Source organism: Temnothorax nylanderi, unplaced genomic scaffold, assembly GCF_030848795.1.
Source record: "Temnothorax nylanderi isolate EJ_2023f unplaced genomic scaffold, tnyl_v1.0 TNYL_tig0012_pilon, whole genome shotgun sequence".
Classification (NCBI taxonomy): Eukaryota; Metazoa; Arthropoda; class Insecta; order Hymenoptera; family Formicidae; genus Temnothorax; species Temnothorax nylanderi.
In genome coordinates, this window is record NW_027249074.1 from 355341 (window position 1) to 375374 (window position 20034).

A 20034-nucleotide genomic window follows, 5' to 3' on the forward strand; every position below is an offset into this window, starting at 1 on the left:
ATATCATATTATTTTATTTATATTTGCGGTATTGAACGTTTATTCCTGCGTATTCACGATTAACGCGGTGATCTTCCACCGATGATTTATTTAGATAACTTAAATAAAAGAGGGAATATAAGAACTTTTATAAAAAATTTTGTTTAGGCAGGAGATCTCTCTCCAAAATTATATAATTTTGTTAATCTTCTTTTTTGGAATTTATATAATAGTTTTGTTTAACACTTTTTTGGAAATTATTTCGTGATTTTAATTATATTTAATAATTTTACTAAATATTTCTCAAAGGCAAATAATTCGATGCGTGTAATAGTTTTCCTTGCAAATATTGATTATCTTGAACGTAATATAATTTGGATTTATTTGTATTTTACAGGTTCAGCGCAGTTTGCAATGCAGTTTAAAACTCCGCTGCTGCGCATCGTTTGGTAAGCTCAAGTTGTCCTAAGAAATAATATAATAATCAACACATTTAACTCTTATGTCTTTTAAAACAATTAAACTAATATTAACGTTATATTAGTGTAAAAAATATATTATATATAAAGATATACATGTAAAATAAAATAGAATGTTATATAATAAATAAAGGCATGATATTATATGTAATATAGTAAAACAATATTATATAAATAAGCAAATATTGTACAAATAATATGTAACAAAAATGATCGAAAATTAATTATTACAAAAGCGATACAAGTACAGATTTAATATTCAATTATTAATTATTAGGACAGAGAAAGAGAGAATTGATAACACATACAAATGGTTACCCATAATTTATTTACGGATTAAATCGTCGTGCGTTTATCATTTCAGAGAGGAGAGCATTTGAAGAAATAATTAAATACAAACACAGTTGTTCTCGATTATTTTTGTTATTTATGATTCAAAGTTTACTAACAAAGTTTGAAATTAATCGAAAAGAGAGGAGTGATGAAAATTATGTCATGCAGGTTTATTTTATTTTAAGAGATAATTAAGATATTAAAAACAATATAAAGAAAAATATTTCTCTGTTATATAATACATGTACATGTTGTATAATATATGCGCAAATTGTATTATTCCATGTCATCTTGATTTTGTTAGCGATATTTCTTCCTTTTTCCATAGGGCACGAATAATAAGGCTTTTATTCGTCGGAATTAATATCGTTAACGTGCTTCGTTCATTAGTCGCGTCGCGTTCAGTCTTACGCACGTGGAAAAATGACAAAATTGTTTACAGACGACTGTACTTTCGTATATTACACTCGGCAAAGCGCTCGCTCGGTGACATTAATAAAGCTCATCTCTCATCCGCTCTGGTACTCCGTACGTCCTGGTACTCCCCCCTATCGCTCCCCCCCTCCCCCCTTTCATCCTCATTCTCGTTTTGCAGGAGCCATTGGCGGTATATAGAGAGATCCGTAGTAGTATCCTTCCCTCGAGCAAAAATCCTATTATGACCTGATTCCACCCGCGCCGCCATCTTAAAAAGATGAGAAAATTATGATATAAACCGGTATTGGCGTCGCGGAGAGGATATTACGTGTGGGTTACGTGCCGAGTGGCGGTCATATTTATCACTTATTGAATCGACGGGGTGACCAGCAAAGCCCAATATAATCCTCCCGTGCTGTACGTGTGTAGACCACACGTGTGCCGTCGGTTCGCAAAACGGTCGGCGACCCCGACAACGTACCGGTATTTTAATGAATGTATCTTAATATCGATTAACGGAGAGATATTTCAGCCACCGTGAACCCTTAAACAAATTATGCTCCATTTATTTAGTTAACTTAACAGACGAGAGATTCGACACGAATTTATTATGCAAACAGTCGACGAATTACTACTACTCGCTGCACAAAATATTCCGCGATCGAGAATTTCTACGGGAAAATGCAATTTTTATTAAGGAAGCTTCCGCGCGGATAAATAAGCACAGTGCTCTCGCTCGACGTACAGACGAAGTCCATTCGAGATAAGTTTATGCGCGTATTAAGTAGGCGAAGTTTCTTTCGAGGGCGTACTCTAAATGCATATAACCGTTCAATTTTTACCTCCGCGCCGTGAAGTTTCGACGAACTGATTTAAGTACTTTTATTGTTCAGCGCGCGGCAGAGTTACATTGCAAGGTGGGTAGATATCGCGGGCGCTTACAATCGTCGGAGTGGACGATTTTATCGGCGAAATTCAATTGTGAGGTCTAATCGCGGGGATTGTACCCCTTATAGTCATTCAACTTATGCCAATATTTTTAAGTCTCTTATCGCCCGACAACAAACTAAAGTTGCGTTTTATTTCTCAGAAATCCCCGACGAGAATCTTACCTTAGAAAAACGTTCAGATACTTTGATAAATAAATTCTATATTATCGATATTAATCTAGCGACATGCTAGTGCACTCTCGAAAAATTTCCGGATGTGCAATGCGTTGTAAAACGAGACAGTTCCGCGATTCACAGATAATTTTGCGGTTAGCTTAAAGAGCGGCTAAATTAATCCACGAAGCCGCACGCGCGAGTGGCAAAGATTTCTGCTCGTGGATGACAAAGGTCAAGCAGCGAGTCCGCTTAGCCCCGTGTAGGTATGCACCTATGTGCCTTTTTAAAATAACCCGTCGCATCCGAGTGGTCGAGTTGATATATGGATCGCGGGCATTCTTAGACAGCTCCTCTGCGGAGTAGGTGAGTCGGTGAGTGGGTGACTAAATCCGCGCACAAGTGAAACTTTAAAGTAAAAACATACGCGAGGATGGGACGATCTCTCGCAATCAAATTCCAGATGGGATAATAATGGCCGTGAATCGATTTTAGGGTATTCTCGCCAATTTATTCCTAAGTTTATTCTATCGTCTCTCTTCCCGCGTTTCTACCGACGGATTAGCTATTAAATCCCGCCCTCACAAGAGCCTCGAGTCTAAAAATAATTCGCGCGCGGTTAGGAAATTCTAAATTAACAATGTGCTAAGTGTACTAGATCAGTCATTAGATTAATATTAGTATATATTATAATAAAATATTCATAACTATTATGCGCACAATTTTACCGCAATCAATTAATATAAAATCTAAACTAATTTACAATTATGATCGCACGATTCGGTTCGTATCTTTCTCTTTTTCTCTCCTCTCCATCTTTTTCTCTTCTAGTTTTCAAACAGCAATATTTTTTTCTCGCACTCGGTGACGAATTCGTTGACGAACACGATTTTCGCAGGATGCGAGGCGATCAATCGCGAGCTTCCCGACGCGTGAGTGTTGGCGCATCGTTTACGGGCCGTGCGCATGACATCGTCGATATCGGATACGTCGAAATGCGTAAATTGGCTATGAGCGCTTTAGCAAAGTTATACTTGCGCATTATAGAATTGCTCTTCCATTTCCGGAACAATGCACACAACGGTTCTGATGAAAAAGATCCCGTGCGCGAGCATTCTCGAATCGTTTTTCTGCAGTCTTTTGTGGCTATTTTTACACGATCTGTTTTAAATTCGATTTAATAATCAATTAACTAATTCAACGATGGCTTGATATGCGTCACGGCAATTCGTGCGTTATTGAATTGGAAATGTATTATCGAACATTCTTTTTCCTCCGTTATCGATCGCAGCGAGATAAAACTCTCTCTCTCTTGTTATAATGGCGAATGATAAGAATTTCTACGTGTAATTGATTAGAAACGGGTAATATATATAGAAAGGTGAACAGTGAAAATTAATAGCGGGCTTTTAGGAGAGATTAAACGTTACGTACAATTGAATAATGTTGCACGTATCGTATAATTAAGCATGCAGTTTAGAATAGCATAGAAATTACCATTTATTTATGTTAGATGCGTAATTTTATTATTAATTCTATCATATTTCTCCAGTATTGTTTTTCTAAATGTCTAAATCATATCGAAATTGCTATTAATCGCTAAAGTATTAAATACGTCTTTCTTAAATTATATTTTTAAGCAGCCTGTTTATGAAATTCATTAATACTTTTACGATAATAATTTATTATTATACAAATTCGCGTAATATATTTTGTTACTTAATTGAGCTATTTACGGCCAAATATTTATTGCTGTCGAATTCAACATGATCGAAGAGAGAGAATTGCAATTTACCGTGGAATGCGTGTTTAACTTCTTAAACGAGGAACGTGCAGCTCACGATGGTTTCCATTTCAAAGGCTCGCACTTGGAGTTTTACTCCCTGCGAACTACTGCATTACAATCTCGGGATTATAGCTCGCTGTTCATATAATTTTCTCGAAACGCATTCCCTAGCGGCTTATCGTTCCCGCGCGCGTTTCATCGCGCGCCATTATAATTATTACGAAAATCCTGGTTTTCGACATCTTTCGTCGAAAATTTCGTCTCTTTTATTCTTTCTTTTTTCCCTCTCTCGGATAAAAAGCATTCCTGCGATTTCCGCGATGGCGTATACGCTTGTTGATTGTTGGGATCACAAGTTTGCCCAGCGATCCGTTTGCTACTCCCTTCAAAAAGTAGACAAAAGTTGCCGGTTTGTTTAATGAAGCTCGTTGCCGCCCGCACGCCTTCGGCTGTTTCGGGAAGAGGAGCGAGAAAACGTCGGGGAAAAACGCGATGTTAACGGAACTTTCGATCAAAAGAGACCGGAAAGTCTCATGAACATCGAAGAGTGCCATCTTTTTCTCAATTTCGTTCCGAAAGCTCGTTCCGATCTTGCGGAGTATTTATCACTCATCGCGGATTAGTTTTGTAGTGAAAAGCAATCGACGAAGTATTATCGGAAATATACCACAAGCACGAAATTTATTATGGTGCTTTAATAAAAAAACAATTACATGGGAAGAAAACTCCAAGATGATACACAATAATAGCTATCGCCTTAGATAACATTTTAATTTTAAATCATTATTTTTTTATTGTTTTACAAAACTTTTCTAGTTTTACATTAATTTTATTTTATCTTATTTTATTTATTTTTATTTTATACTCGTTATTTTTACACTGATACAACTAATTGTAAGGTACATTAATAGATATATTTTAACATATATATCTTTAATTTCTTTGCTATAATTTTTTTAATTTTATTACATATTCGAATGTCTTTAATATTGTCTTTAAGTTGCATTATACTGTGCTATTATTTATTTCTCGTTGAAATTTATGCGAAAGATTACGGCGCTGCCCGATCGTGTTACTTGCAATCTCAGTAGCTCGTTAGTTGATAACTTTTTCTCTGAAAAGAATTGTGAAATATAATATACAGGATTAGATTACAATATACAGGACGTTTTAGTCACAAAAGAGTACCTACTAAGAAATTGCTTTAATATAGACAATTATAGTTTTTACGGAGAAAGAACGGGTAAGCAATTAATGATTGATTAATCTCTAAAGATTTAAATAAAAAACAGATATACTGCATTACATTTTCATTACGATTTCGCACGTTCATATTTTTATAACTACTTTACGTTAATTATAATAATTAAGAAAATGCGATATATTTTTCAATAAATTAAAAGGATTCTATAGCTTCATTTTTTCCATATTATAAGTTTTTAAAATATTACGAAATAATTATTATCGTAACATATTCGTTATAAGAACATAACTATAATTGTAAGTAATTATACCGTACAGATATAATTGCTTACAATTAGTTAGACACATAAGAACATGACTAAATAATTATTACCGTGAAATATAATTGATATGATTATAATGCTTATAAACTTAATAAGTTGATCGACATACAAGTTTGGTCGCGATGCCCTTAATTGAGATCATCTTGCTGCAAATAATTGCATCTATCTTCCGATCTGTCGATCTGCAGACCAATGCGATGTCTGATACCCGTCGAAGAGACAAATGTATCTTTCATAGATACCGTTAACATTGTGGCATCTCTTGTAACTGTCATGCAAATAGTAGAACAGACGCGTTGTAATCGTCCTATCGGTAATCGATTGTTGCACCTGCCTACAGTTTGATAAGCTTCAACCAAATAACACGCAAAATGTTCTCTTAACGGCCTCGTGACTATGAGCAAATATTTAATCATTTCTGATTGAATTGTAAAATAGTGGTCTAAGACAGGCATAAACTAAATTATTTCTATGAAAGAATTATACAGATTAAAAATAATGAAAATGATATAAAAACGGTAAAGATATCGCGGCTTAATAAAATTGATAGGGATAAAAATTATGAATATGAAATAAAATTATATATTATCAATTATGTGATTAATACCCGAAAGCAATAATATAAAAACATATAAAAATTACATAGACATTTATTAAAATCGTTGTAGACCGTTAAAAAAATACGATAAGAATATCTGTGTTAACATATGTAATCGAGACTGAACATTTCTCGTTACTTTACAGATTCGTTACTTAGAAGGCTGATACATTTTCTTAGTTCTCTCCCGCTTGTTCCTTACTCATCATATTTCCTACATACATATTCGCTAAGTAGCTTGAGACCTTCATTTGCTCTTTGACGTTCGTCACATTCGTGTCGGATACAGCAGCATAAGCAGACAGTGTACTTGAGTATAAACGAGTACTTTCATAATCGTGATAAACAAAGAACAAGAACAGTAAGTAAATTAAAGTAATTGGATCGATAAAAAATTAATATTAAAAAATTATTTATGCACTTCTAAAAATGTGTTCTAAAAAATATTAAGTTAACAAAATTTCTTTTACTTTGGTGGATAACATTTTATAGCTCGCAAGTTGTTGTGAAATATCATTCGTTTAATCAGTGATATTTAAATAAAATAGTGGAAGTGATTTTATATTGGAGCTAGCGTGTCGTGCTAAATTAATATTTTATGACAAACTGAAATTTTTTCTATCTAGTACTTTTTGCAATAACGTTTGGCTTTATAGATTCTATATTCCTACAAAATAAATAAATTTTATGCTAAGGAGATTTCATGTCTGTGCGCATAATTCATATACAAGATATTAAGAATTCCGATCTTAATTTGGATTTCTAAAAATGCCTATGCATAAAACAGCTTACAATTCCACAAATAACTTATTTTTTGCAGATGGGCCCATTTTTGATGGGATTCGTTTTGGGTTTGGTAATAGGTGTAATTTTAACAAATAAATCTCCACCTCATACCGAGAAACCCGAGAGCCAATTGTTAAAATGGATTTTCTTGTCTCTATTTTAATCGGTTAATATGGATTAATATTGACGGTCATTATGTTACTTACTCATTGTATTGAAAATCTTTCTGCAATTTATTATGTAACAGATCGTTAATTATAAAGAAACTTATGAAATAATCAAATCGTTTCGAATTACTTCACTGTATCCATATTTAACATCATAATCCCGTTTTCTTATCATTTCTTTCACAATTTAATTTTACCAAATAAAATTTCAGTAATTTTATTTCGAGCAAAAACCATTAAATTCTATCGTTTTCTAAGCAGAATCATTTTAAAATAAATTAATGTATCTATACTGTTCTTATACAACCGTATATCTACTAACGTAACACATCATAATAATAATTTCAGATCTAAAGGAACATAATTATAATTAATCCTAGCTAGCCACACTTATTTTCGAGTCCTTAATTTGTCACACTTCGGTCCGTGAGACCGCTCGACTTTGTCGCATTGTCATTTTCATTTTAATTAATATTTTTAAGCTTGTACTACACGGAGAGAATTTTTTGTTATATTTTACCCTTAAATTCACTACAAACTTGGGACAACTTGGCAACCAAGGAATTTTTAAAATATACAAAAGACATTTTACAAACAACGTGATAAAAATTACCATGCAGATTGGTAAATTTTGAAAAATTATTGAAATTTTCTAGATATATTTTAGTAAAATTAATCAAATATATTTTATATTTTAATGAAATAGATATTAATATTTCTTATTATGGTGGATATTAATCAGAATAGCTCACATAAAATTCTTGGTGGTACATGTTGTCCCACAACTATCATGATTTCAGGGTAAGTTTTAAGAGAAAATTCTCTCCGTGTATATATAGAAATTGGAAATATAGACTTTGAATAAAATGTTTGATAATATCAGGTGAAGAAAATGATTTAAGAAAAGTATATATTTGTTCCGCCAATAAGTGATTAACAAGAAAAACTCTATTTTTAATCGACAAGATTTGGCAATGGCGTGACAATTCGACTATTGGTTTTGGTCTTTTCTAAATTGATATAATCTTTGATACTTATGTATGAGCATCTCATTTTTATTAAATTAAATTATTAAATTTATTACGAAAAATATTACCTCAGCCAGGATTCGAACCTGGAACTTTCTTCATTCCGTGTAGGGCGTCGTACCAATTCGACCACTGAGGCATGTGGTAATGTTTTTCGCAATAACACATCTTAAGATGAATAATACTAACAATAAGATGGAAACACCGATTTTTAGGTCAACGGTGTATAATCACAGAAAAGTATATATTTGTTCTGCCAATAAGTGATTAACAAGAAATTTAGAAAAGACCAAAACCATGGTCGAAACGTGACGATTAATCCGACCAAAACCAATGGTCGAATTGTCACGACATTGCCAAATGTTGTCGATTAAAAATAGAGTTTTTCTTGAAAATGATTTAAATTTAAACTGAACTTATTATAAGGAAACTAGAAAATTATGTTATTATGTGAAAACTAGAAAACCGAAAAATGTTCAGCGGTCCACTGAACCGGAGTGAGGCGAGCTAGGGTTAGTATGTATTAATAACTAGAGTTGCAAATCAAAGATTTTTTATGTCAAATCGAATCGAATCGAATCGGCAAAATTTCATTCGAATTGAAGCGAATCAAATACTTTCGAACCGAATCGTTGAAATATAATTTTTAATTAACAATGTAATTATTATTAGATTGAATTTTAACACGTAAATAATAAGAGAACATTTTAATGTGGAAAAATAATGTTAATTATATAATATAAATTTTTTTAAAGCAAAAAACATTTAAATATTTAATATAAAACTGAGAAAATATACTTTATTTAATATCGCAGTAACTGAAACAATTAGGCGAAAAATTATAGATAAATTATTAAAATACTCTTACATAATATCCAATAACATTATCCAATTACATACATAGAAATTAAAATAAAATAATACAGTTTATTTAATAAAATAAATTATCAATACTTATAGCTTACTTTTATGCATATTCAAACTTTTATTTACAATTTGATAGGGACATAAAGGGCATATCAAAAATTAGAAATAAACTGTTTGACTACTACTTAGCCGCTTAGTGAGTGGTTATATAATACTGAATGCACTTACTGAATGCATCTATTAACATGAGCGTACTTTCGCGTATTTACGGCGAAAAATACTCATCTGTGAGTGTCCTAATAAACTCTATTCTAAAGACGCCATTAAATTTATTATTAAAATATCTCGAAAATAGTTGACCGTTTACACCCAAATAGATGTATCATTACATTCGGGGTTTCATCAAAATCGGCGGAGTTCATTTCTTCCTTTGTTAGAATGCTGAACTTGAAAGGACTCCGTACCATTCTTATGGGAAAATGTCTTTCTGCGGATTTGGCTAATTTTTGGATATGTTGTAGTTCTCGTCATTCTGAACAAAAATATGAGCCGTTTCCGCGGTATAAGCCCTGAAAGGTCCAGATTTGACATGTATAGGCTTTTCGACTCGATATATATGACCCTCGGTCTAATGTGTGTGCGTGTGCGTGCGCGCGCGCGCGTGTGTGTGTGTGTGTGTGTGTGTGTGTGTGTGTGTGCGTGCGTGCGTGCGTGCGCGCAGAATTGCGTAGGTTTATATATGCGAACGTGAGTTCCGTGCCATATTAACGTATAGTAATGCGTCACACACACACACACACACACACACACACACACACACACACACACACACGCGCGCACGCACGCACACGCGCACACACACTAGACCGAGGGTCACACATATCGAGTCGAAAAGCTTAAACCTTTACATGTCAAATCTGAACCTTCCAGGGCTTATACCGCGGAAACGGCTCATAGGATCAAGTTGTGCCCATTGAGACATTTGTTCAGAATGACGAGAACTACAACATATCCAAAAATTAGCCAAATCCGCAGAAAGACATTTTCCCATAAGAATGGTGCGGGGTCCTTTGTCGATGTTTTCTTAGTTCTCTTCCGCTCGTTCACTTACTCTCTCACACATAATATATACATACATATATACACATATACACTCATACATTCATATATTTTCCCTACCCTCATATTTTCTCTACACTCATATATATCCGCTAAATGGCTTGAGACTAAACATTTGTTCCTTGACATTCGTGTCGGATACCGTAGCTTAAGTAGACAAGTGTGTGCAGCAGCATAAGTAGACTTGAGTATAAACGAATACTTCCAAACGGATCGTGAGTGTGCGCGCCTATTTGTATCGCGCACCGTTTCTGGTAATTTGTTCAGGCAACTCTCATGATTATTGGCGCGGCTTCTGCTATCGCGCGTAGTAATACACGGCCGCGTGCGGCGCTTGTAGCGGTCGGTGTGTGGCAGACGTATTCTATCGACAACAGTCGTCGTGATCAGTCGCATTTACAGAAGCAGTCGAAAGTAAGGGCGTACGGCGGTGAAACATCCACAGTGTGCTTTTGTTGTATATTAAAGAGTGTATTATTCTCACCAGTACCCACAGTGAGAGATAAACAAAGAATAAAAACAGTAAGTAAATTAAAGACGTTGTATCAATAAAAAATTAGTATTATAAAATTATTTGTGCACTTGTAAAAATGTGTCCTAAAAAAATATCAAATTAATAAAATGTTTTCTGCTTTGATAGACAACATTTTATTGCTTGCAAGTTAAAATATTATTCGTTTAATCAGTGATATTTAAATAAAATAGTGGGAATGATTATATATTGAAACTAGCTTGTCGTGCTAAATTAATATTTTATGACGAATTGATAGCAACATTTTTTCTACCTAATATTTTTTGAGATATAGCTTTTATATTCTTGCAAAATAAATAAAATTTTTGCTAAGGAAATTTCATGGTTGTGCGCATAATTCATACACAAGATATTAGGAATTCCGATTCTAATTTGGATTTCTAAAAAAGCCTATGCATGAACAGCTTAGAATTCCATGAATAACATATTTTTGCAGATGGCATTTTCCTGGGGCATATTTGCGTTTGGCGTTGCGACTGGCGTTGCGACGATTGGCGTTGCGACGATTGGCGTTGCGACGCGATTTTGTTATGGGCGTAATAACAGGCGTAATAATATGTTTAATAGCAAATGCCAAAAAAATCCAAAAGTTGATAGTTTAATGTAACTATCAATTGTAACTTGTTGAAAAGCTGATTGTCAATATGGATATGGATTTCTAATATTATTAATTGACGGTCATTATGTTACTTTCTCATTATATTGGAAATCTTTCTGCAATTTATTATGTAACAAATTGTTAATTGTAAAGGAATTATGAAATAATAAAATCGTTTTGAATTGCTTCACTATACCTATATTTAATATGATAATCTTATCATATTATCGTTATCTTAAGGAGGTTCTACAGATAATGGATGTCTAAAAATGGGAAAAAAAACTTCATGGACGTATAAATTGAGATGCGAGAAAAGTGCTCGAAAAATTTTAGCATCGGTTATCATGTAAAATTTTGTGATATTGGCTATTGAAACAGGCCATATCACAGTTCACGTAGCGTGCTTCGAATAACAAGGGAGATTTGGCAACGTCGCAGCGACTGCACCCAGTACAGCACCACAGTATGACAGCACCTTAAACTTTACGAGCGCTTACGGAGGAGTAGGCCGCAGGGGGAAGTGATCCACGCAATTCCTTGGGCCTAACGCACCTACGGCATCTCGAGTTCACCACATCGCGGACATAAACACACAGTTACACTTACATTCTAAGGGGGCAGTTAGAAAGAGATGAAGAGTAAGGTTAACCGAAGGATAGAGTTATCCAACGGTGAAGAAATTGGCCCTTAGACATCTTTCAGACAACTTTTAGATATAACTTCTAGAAATATCTTAAAGATATCTTTAATAAGATATCTTTTAGATATCTGCAAGACCTCAATGTTTTTTGGGTAGGTATAAATTGTACGTGATTAATACAGTTAATACTATATTGATCATAATATAATCAATTTAACTCTAATAATAAATAACTATTATTCTTTTTCTATTTTACAATCTTATTGCAACTTTGCAGTGCAATAAAATCGAATAACAAGAAGTATATAAAGAAAAGTAATGGAATCTAAGACATCCGAAATGTAATTAACATGAAGTCGTTATAAAAATCTAAATGTACGATACTATAACCAAAAAAAAGTATACATACAAAACAAAGACGACGCATAATCTATATGAAGCGTTCTTCAAGGCGACTTCTCTACGTGATTCGAAAGTTCTCGATCTTGTAACGTTTCGGATAATCGTGGTGGATATTAGATCGTGCAATAGGTTCAATTTGTTCAATCGAACCTATATTATTTAATTTGTCTCGCTCTTTGGCTACAGCGATATTCTATTTATCGGCCTTCCACATGATGCGATTACCTACGGCCTTGGCCGGAACCGCTCAATTGATTTCATCAAACACGCGCGTCGGGCGTCGTAATTTTTATGAAGGCATCAATTAAGTCAACCTGGTCATGATGAGGGAACCCGCATATAATTCAGATATTAGCTTTGCGCCACTTAAGTGGAGAGAAACGATCGACGGAGATACTCGGCGCGTAAGACGAGGTTCATCCTTTTCGGGTTCTACCAAAATAATTCCAGATTAAAACATTTGTTTAGCATCAATAACGTGATGATTTATTAGGAATACTGCTATACTTTTTTAATCTGCATTTGATTGATTCTCATCTATCATTTTATTTATCATATTATTTATACAGTAAAAATTACGTAGTAATAATTATATTATTTATATAATATTATAATATTATATAAATAATATTATAATAATATTATAATAATATTTTAGAAACCGGATACGTTATTGTTAAAAGAAAAGCAATTATATTTAAAATTGGTTAAATTTCTGTCTTTTTTAGAATAACCTCATTTTATACAGAAAATCATATATTGATTACCGAAAACGTTTGAACAAAAAATACATACATAACGTAGAGATCAAAACGCATACAGAGGTTCGTCAACCTCTCGTCTAATCAACGACGGACGTACAAGTGATTGTTTGTCAAGTGAGGCTCTCGCTTGATTGCCCGATCTAGTTAGAGACGGACGAGCAAGCGGGATATCGCGCAGGGACTTCGGTTAAACTGTGGGATGTGCCTCCGTTCGCGGAGGATACGATGTCCTTTCGTAGCGGAGCGCATGCCAGAAGGGGAACCTGGGATCTCTTCAATCTCGGGAGAATTACGCGAGATTCTCGTCACGACTAACCCGCCTGTTTACGAGCATCCACTTCCCTCGAATTTCTAACTCCCTCTACGAGGGTCCGAAACGAGCGCGATAATTTTTGGTCCGAGACTCTTGAAATTTTTTTCATCTCTACTTAAGTAATAATGTTAATCCTGTTGCGATATTTAATAAGGATGACGAGTAAGCGATAGTCCATTATACGAGAAATTAAAAGCTGATACTGACTTTAAGTGGTATAAAATAACGAGTACGTTAGTACATATATGAAGTAAGAAATTTTAATTTTTGTATTTGGAAAGAAAATCTTATTCGTGATGTTATGAAATTTAAGGCAGATGTTTTACATAACAGGGATGTAAATTGTAACTAATTATGTAAATCAGGTTAAATTGGTCATCTCCATAGTACTTCTTATCTATAATACTTTTAAATTGAAGGATATATATTTTAGATGGCGGAAATGTGTGTGTGAAACATTTGTTACGTAAAGCCCATAAAAGCAGCTTATTGCAGTTTTATCTTACGTACGTAAATTCTCAAGACAAGGAAACGCGTTCAAAGACTGGGAAACGTTCCGGTTATCAGAGGTGATAAAGCAGCAGACTCGCTCTCTGTCGATGTTCCGTTCGGCGCGATAATCTGGGATTAATGATATAAACAGGACATTCACGTCGAGAATCATAAAGGCGACATTAAGCTCGCGAGCCGCCTCCAAGTCACGCTATGTCAACATAACACGGCGAGCTAAATTCCGGTTAACCGCGCGCGACGAATCAAGATTCAGATAGGTATTATATAAAATACGAGGTTGATGACTGCGTCAACGACGACGTAGTCGAGCGAGAAACGTGGATTTACAAGCGATTTCGTTCCCTAAAAAGCGCACCCGGTCCTCTCTAATTTCGAGGGATCTCGTAATGGATCAGAGTGCGAAATAATTGAATCCGGAAACCGGTCGCGCGAAACGCTAATGCGTCACGTTAAATTAGCGCATTAGCTTACTCACAGTTAACTCCTGCCAGGTACAAGCTTCTGAAAAATTATTCGCGGCACATTACCCATCAGAGATTACCTTGTTTCTTCAGATATTTATTTAAAGACACACGCTTTCAGGAATCTTTTAGTAAACTATCTGTCTGTGTATTAAGATAATAGAGAAATTTTAAATTTAATTCAAGAAATTACTATAAACTCGCTCGTCACTTAAAAAGTGACTCTAAATACCGCTCTATCCGTCAATTATATTTCACAATTATTTTCAGTTTCGGTTGTGCGACTTGAAGAAATCGCGGGTCTACACGTGTCAGGCGGACATTTCCAACGCGTCGGACATCGTTATCAGTCGCAGTTATCCGATTTTATCGGCGAGAGTTTTCCACGTTCCCACGGTGCATCTTACGTGCAGTCAAATGGAGGTTTACGATCCGGGATTTTACTTTAACGCCGCGTACGCGAGACTACGGTGCCGGGATTTCGCTACGGGATATCGCGTTATCACTTACGGCGCCGTCGTTACTACCGATCTTCCTTAGCCGATATGATTGAACACGTGCCACCGGATCGGATTTCTCGCGCCGAAAGGATATCAGGGGAGGATGTTACGGCCGCCCGCTAGTAATTTGATTTTTATATAGGATTCGCGGCGTGCCACGCCTGATCTTCGATGTCTTAGCGAAGATAGTCATAATATAATATGTATAATCACTGATACTGAAGCTGATATTCATTTTTGAATATTGCTACATTATTATATTTTAGAAATCTTTTTGTCATTAATATTGTAATAGTAGATCCGTACAATTTTTATAAAACAAAGTTTTTAAAATAAAATAAAATGTTTAACTTGTATGAAATATAAGATTAAAATGAATTTTTTAAAATAAATATTTAGAAGATATCTGCATTTTTTAATTCTGTATAGCTATTCTGGGATAAATAAAATTTCTTTTGAAATCAGTTTTGAATAAAAAAAGAAAAAAAATACGAGTTTTATATGGCTTCTCGTACGAACGATGAATTTGATCACAACTGCGATGTTCCGCGGCAATTTCGCGGGGTCTCTGGGTCGCGAGATCGCTCTCTGCAGCGCGAATCGCCATTTTAGCAGAATAAATCGGCAAGCGAAAGTTTTGCGCGCCCCGGCAGAACTTCTCTCGCGCGGAAATTGCCGCCGCGCCATTTGCGTACGGAAATCGATTCGCGGCAGGATAAACTGCGGGTAAAGCGTCCCTCTCTTTGCTTTTTCTCTGGATTCCGCCGGTCATCCCGTCGTGGAAAAATATTTCTAATTCCGCGGACAGTTCTGTTGTCTTGCCGAGAAACTTCCTTAATTCTGTAGCTGTGCGACAAACTTCGGTGACTTTGGATGCAAATCTCGTCGTTGATTGAATAATCGAGGACGAGGCGCGTTGACACAGGTATCGTCAATTGATATGAATAATGTAACGTAATTCAGAGCACAAATTTCGAGTATGACGTGATGTAACTGATACACTTTTGGACATACAAAAATGGCATTGATATGAGAGCGTAAAAAAATGTATGTAGTACACAATTCGCATTGTAACGCGGCAAACAATACCATTTATCTCGCACAGCTGGCGATCGTAGATGTTATTGGATATTGACGTTTAACAATTTTACGGGGTATTAAAACTTTACTTTATATTTTCAGAGTAGCGCACAATTTTATGGTCTGAACGACGTCGCAACCGAAACAGATTTAAACGATCTTTGATAGACTGTTATATTTAGCGACATTTAATCATCAGACATTTTTTGGACGAATAAAAAACAATAATTCAAATAAAAACAACTCGTGAACAAAAACAATCCATTTTATTGCTCTTATTAAAATAATAGCTATGTGTTGTTGTATTCTGAATTTGCAGCGATACGTTTTTAGCTGACAAATTTTACGGCCGCGACCGTCGTTTTTCCGGGCGTCGTTTCCATTATCGCAAACGGCACTTGATCTGTACTGCATTTTTCATTGCACGTTTATTTGTTCGCACCACAGTCATTTGCAGTGCATTTGCGTGAATGCGCATCAAAGAGAGAGAGAAGAAAAGCGTGACAGCTGCTTGTCGAAAAAACGAGGCAGTCGATCGCAAAATCGCGATGCGCTAATTATTATTATCATTATTATCACGGCGTAATAATTATCGCGCCGCGCGTCCCTCGCACTGCAGCGGTCGATGGCGGCCCGGTGCACGTGCACCAGATATGACGACCGCCGCCGTCGCGCAGTTGCAGCTTCAGCCCCTGTCGCATGCAGACGGTCGCCACATCTCTCTATCTTTCGCGTATGCGTGTACACGCGCACGCCGTGTGAGCGGCGCGGCGGGTCGCTTAATGGTTTATTGTTCGACGTATAACCGCAAAAGTTCCTCCTCCATCTCTCGTCCACTCTTTCTCCGCGAGCGTTTACCGTGTTTTCCTCGCGCGAATTCAACACAGATCGCCCGTTTGTTAGCGATTGATCACGATGCGCAAGACCCCGACGATCACGCGATAACGACGTGGCTCCGTTATTCGCAGAGCTCGTTCAATAGCGTTTCAAATATTTTATTAACCCCCGGAAAGTCTAATTTTTTCTTGTTCTAGTAATTCGATATGGAATCGTCGGAATGTATGTATGTACGTTCTCTAAAAAAAAAGAGACATCTGAAACGTAAATTGTTACTAAGAATTCTTTAATTTGAATCATGGATTTGATTTTCAGGCACATTTTCTATATATACTCATAGGTTTTAATTTCATCCATTTTTCAATCTTAAATTTTTGAATATATTCTTCATGACCCGAAAATCGAGAATAAGTGGATTGCTGCAAGATTATTTGCTCAAAGGAGGGAGGGCCTGCGGATTTATAAATTCATACAACCTCAAATACAAGGATCTTTGGATCTACACGGTTTTCCGCGTGTCCACGGATTTGCGGATTCCCAGACCGCGTTTTTCACGCTTCCTCGCACTCTACGATCCTGGATTTCGCGTGTCCCTCTTTTCCGTGGCGGGAACTGCCAGCGTTTTCAGCGGCGATGACGAGGGTACTCGCGGTGAAAAATGCGGGAAATGCGCGTTACGTCTCTAGCGGGCGGGGCATTATTCATTCGAACGTGTCACGGGAATTGATATTGTCATCATTTTGCATACCGTCGAATTACCATCGAAATGATGCGTATGGAGTTACAGCCTGTCGTGTGCAGACGCCGACCACTTCTCTTTCGTATATGTATATGTATATGTGCACCCCGGTCGCGATGATAGTTGTCAGGCGTTTGTGTATGCACGCGCATACACAAATGTATTGACGCCGTCCCGGATAATCTTGTATAACAATTCAATGTCAGAGGTGTTTCAATCGCGATATTGTTATCCGAGCCGCGGCACACGTCCCTTTACGGATAATAAATTATCGGCGACTAATAATTCGATTCAAATTTCAAGTAACAATGCCAATAATCGTGAAAACATGTTGGCAAATATCAATAAGCGCTTGATTACAGTTTATCTTTAACAGAATATTATTTTCTTTAATAGAAATCCCGTCATAAGATGGACAGTGTATTTGTCTTACGAAGTAGGCTATGGCTATACCATTATCGAGAATGTAACATTATCCGGCGTATATCGTTCATGATGAATCACATCTGGAAAAGTATCCATCTTTGCTCTGATAACAGTGTGCCTCGAATAAAAAGATCGACGATCAAGAGTCACGCACGCACGAATTGCGCCGTAAATTCTCTCTCCGCCGCAAATCCGGCTGAATTTCTTCTCCTGAAAGGAATTACACGTGTCGCGACACGTATAAGTGAATCCGCGAAAAAGTCACACGGGCGTTATCGTCTTCGTCTCGTCGTCGTAGTAGTAGTCGAAACGTCCGCCGCCGTTAGCTCCACGAGTTAGTACGCGATTGCATGTGGTTGCATTGCCGATGTATGTATGCAGTTGCGGCCTGTCGCTCGCAGACGGCAAGTCACTCCTCATAGTCCTCATCCTCACGCTCGGCCGCTTGTTCACGTGTGCACGTATGCACGTGCACGCGAGTGTGCGCGCGCCCGTGTGTCGGCGGACATCCATTCCTCATCCGGAGTCTGGCCCCCCGTCGTACTGGCGAGAGGTGTAGGGGGACAAACACTTCGGATATTTGGCAACGAGCCGTGGTCACGGATATGACCTGTGTGTTTCGTTATTACCTCGATAAAGCCGATATATTCTCCTAGGACCAACTCGTGCCCAGCATCTCGTAACACGTGTCGCGTTCGCCAGGATCGTAAATACAAATCCTATACCCGAGGAGCGCGAAAACTGCATCACATTCGAAGAAGACCCTCGAGAAGATCGTAACTCACGGACATACGCACCTTCGAAATAAATTAAGTGCAGAAAGTAGAAATAAATTTATGCGTCGAAATATCACCGGATGATATTAATCACCCCGGCATTTTTGCCTGAACGCGGCGCACATCCTCGTTGAAAAATGCAAATTCGCTAAACAAGTAATTATAGATTAATACGTCGGTCTCTGTCTCGGAAAGATTAACGTTCGACGTGAAAACGCTCTCTCCGTTATTTATTAAGGCGCTTAATCTCCCCGGCGGTTATCGCTTATTAATGTCCCTAGAGACTGTTTCGTGACTGTATAAAGTTCATTCACGAAACGTTCGACGCGGCTTATCCTCGTGGCAGTCTCGTTGCACACCGTCGATGAGCTTTCCCCCGTCTTCCCTCTCTCTCTCGCTGCTCTAAATTTCCCCGAGGGATATCACATGCAATCAATTATTCATCTTCAACGCTGTGTCGTTTCGGAACCGAAAGTATAATAGTCTCTTATAAAGTGTTCCTCATGTAAAATCATCCCTTCTTCGTATCAGCATTTCTGCCCCTTCTACGTATGTGTTTAGAAGGAAGAATTTCGCGCGTGGATCTTTCGATCGTACACCAGGGTGATAAAAACGGTCGACTACGCAGTATCGACTGTGCGATAGAGGGGTATCGTCGTTTAATATCTTCCTTTTTATGTCGTCGTTAGATTTACGGGCCGAGCAGTCATGGCGTGAACCGTTTATCGACGCGGATGTGTTTCGGCAAAGATGTGCGATTCTCGCCTTTACAAAGCAGCGGCCGCAAATAGAAATACTACGAGAGAAAAGCCGGTGATTTAATATAGTTGAAATTCGCGTATTCTCAAATTTATAGATTCTTGGATTCTACTTGGATTTTTGTATTTATAGAGTTATCAACTGAAGGATGTTATTGTACTTTAATTATTTCGTACTCATATTGATTTTTACATGTTCCTCATTTCTTTCTTTTAATAGTATAGTTAGAGAAATACTACATTCCTTGAATCCCCCGTCTTATAATTAAAACAACGAATCTAGGTCCCGAGAAATCAAATAGAGGCGTGTCTCGCGAGCGATACAAAGAGCCGCAATTTATATCGCGCATTTAGGAAACGGCCTTTCAGCGAAACGGAACGACAGCCGCTCGTTTGAGATATTAATGCGTAATTAGTGCACCATTTGTCAACTTCCTCGCTGTTGCGGAAGCGCGACAACGCGGCCGGCTGCAAATTGTTCGTTGATCTGGCGTTTCGTCAGTGCGT

The 20034-nt window shown here is 36.8% G+C and overlaps 1 protein-coding gene and 1 long non-coding RNA gene across 2 annotated transcripts in view; both read left to right on the forward strand.

Moving 5' to 3' along the window:
- Mid1 (calcium-permeable channel component Mid1) overlaps window positions 1-20034 on the forward strand; it is an 89222-nt gene that overhangs the window by 8289 nt on the left and 60899 nt on the right. The gene's annotated exons all lie outside the window — the stretch shown is intronic.
- Window positions 10114-11490, forward strand: LOC139767785 (uncharacterized). Its single transcript, XR_011717222.1, has 2 exons — window positions 10114-10710; window positions 11157-11490. It is a non-coding gene; the product is annotated as an uncharacterized lncRNA (long non-coding RNA).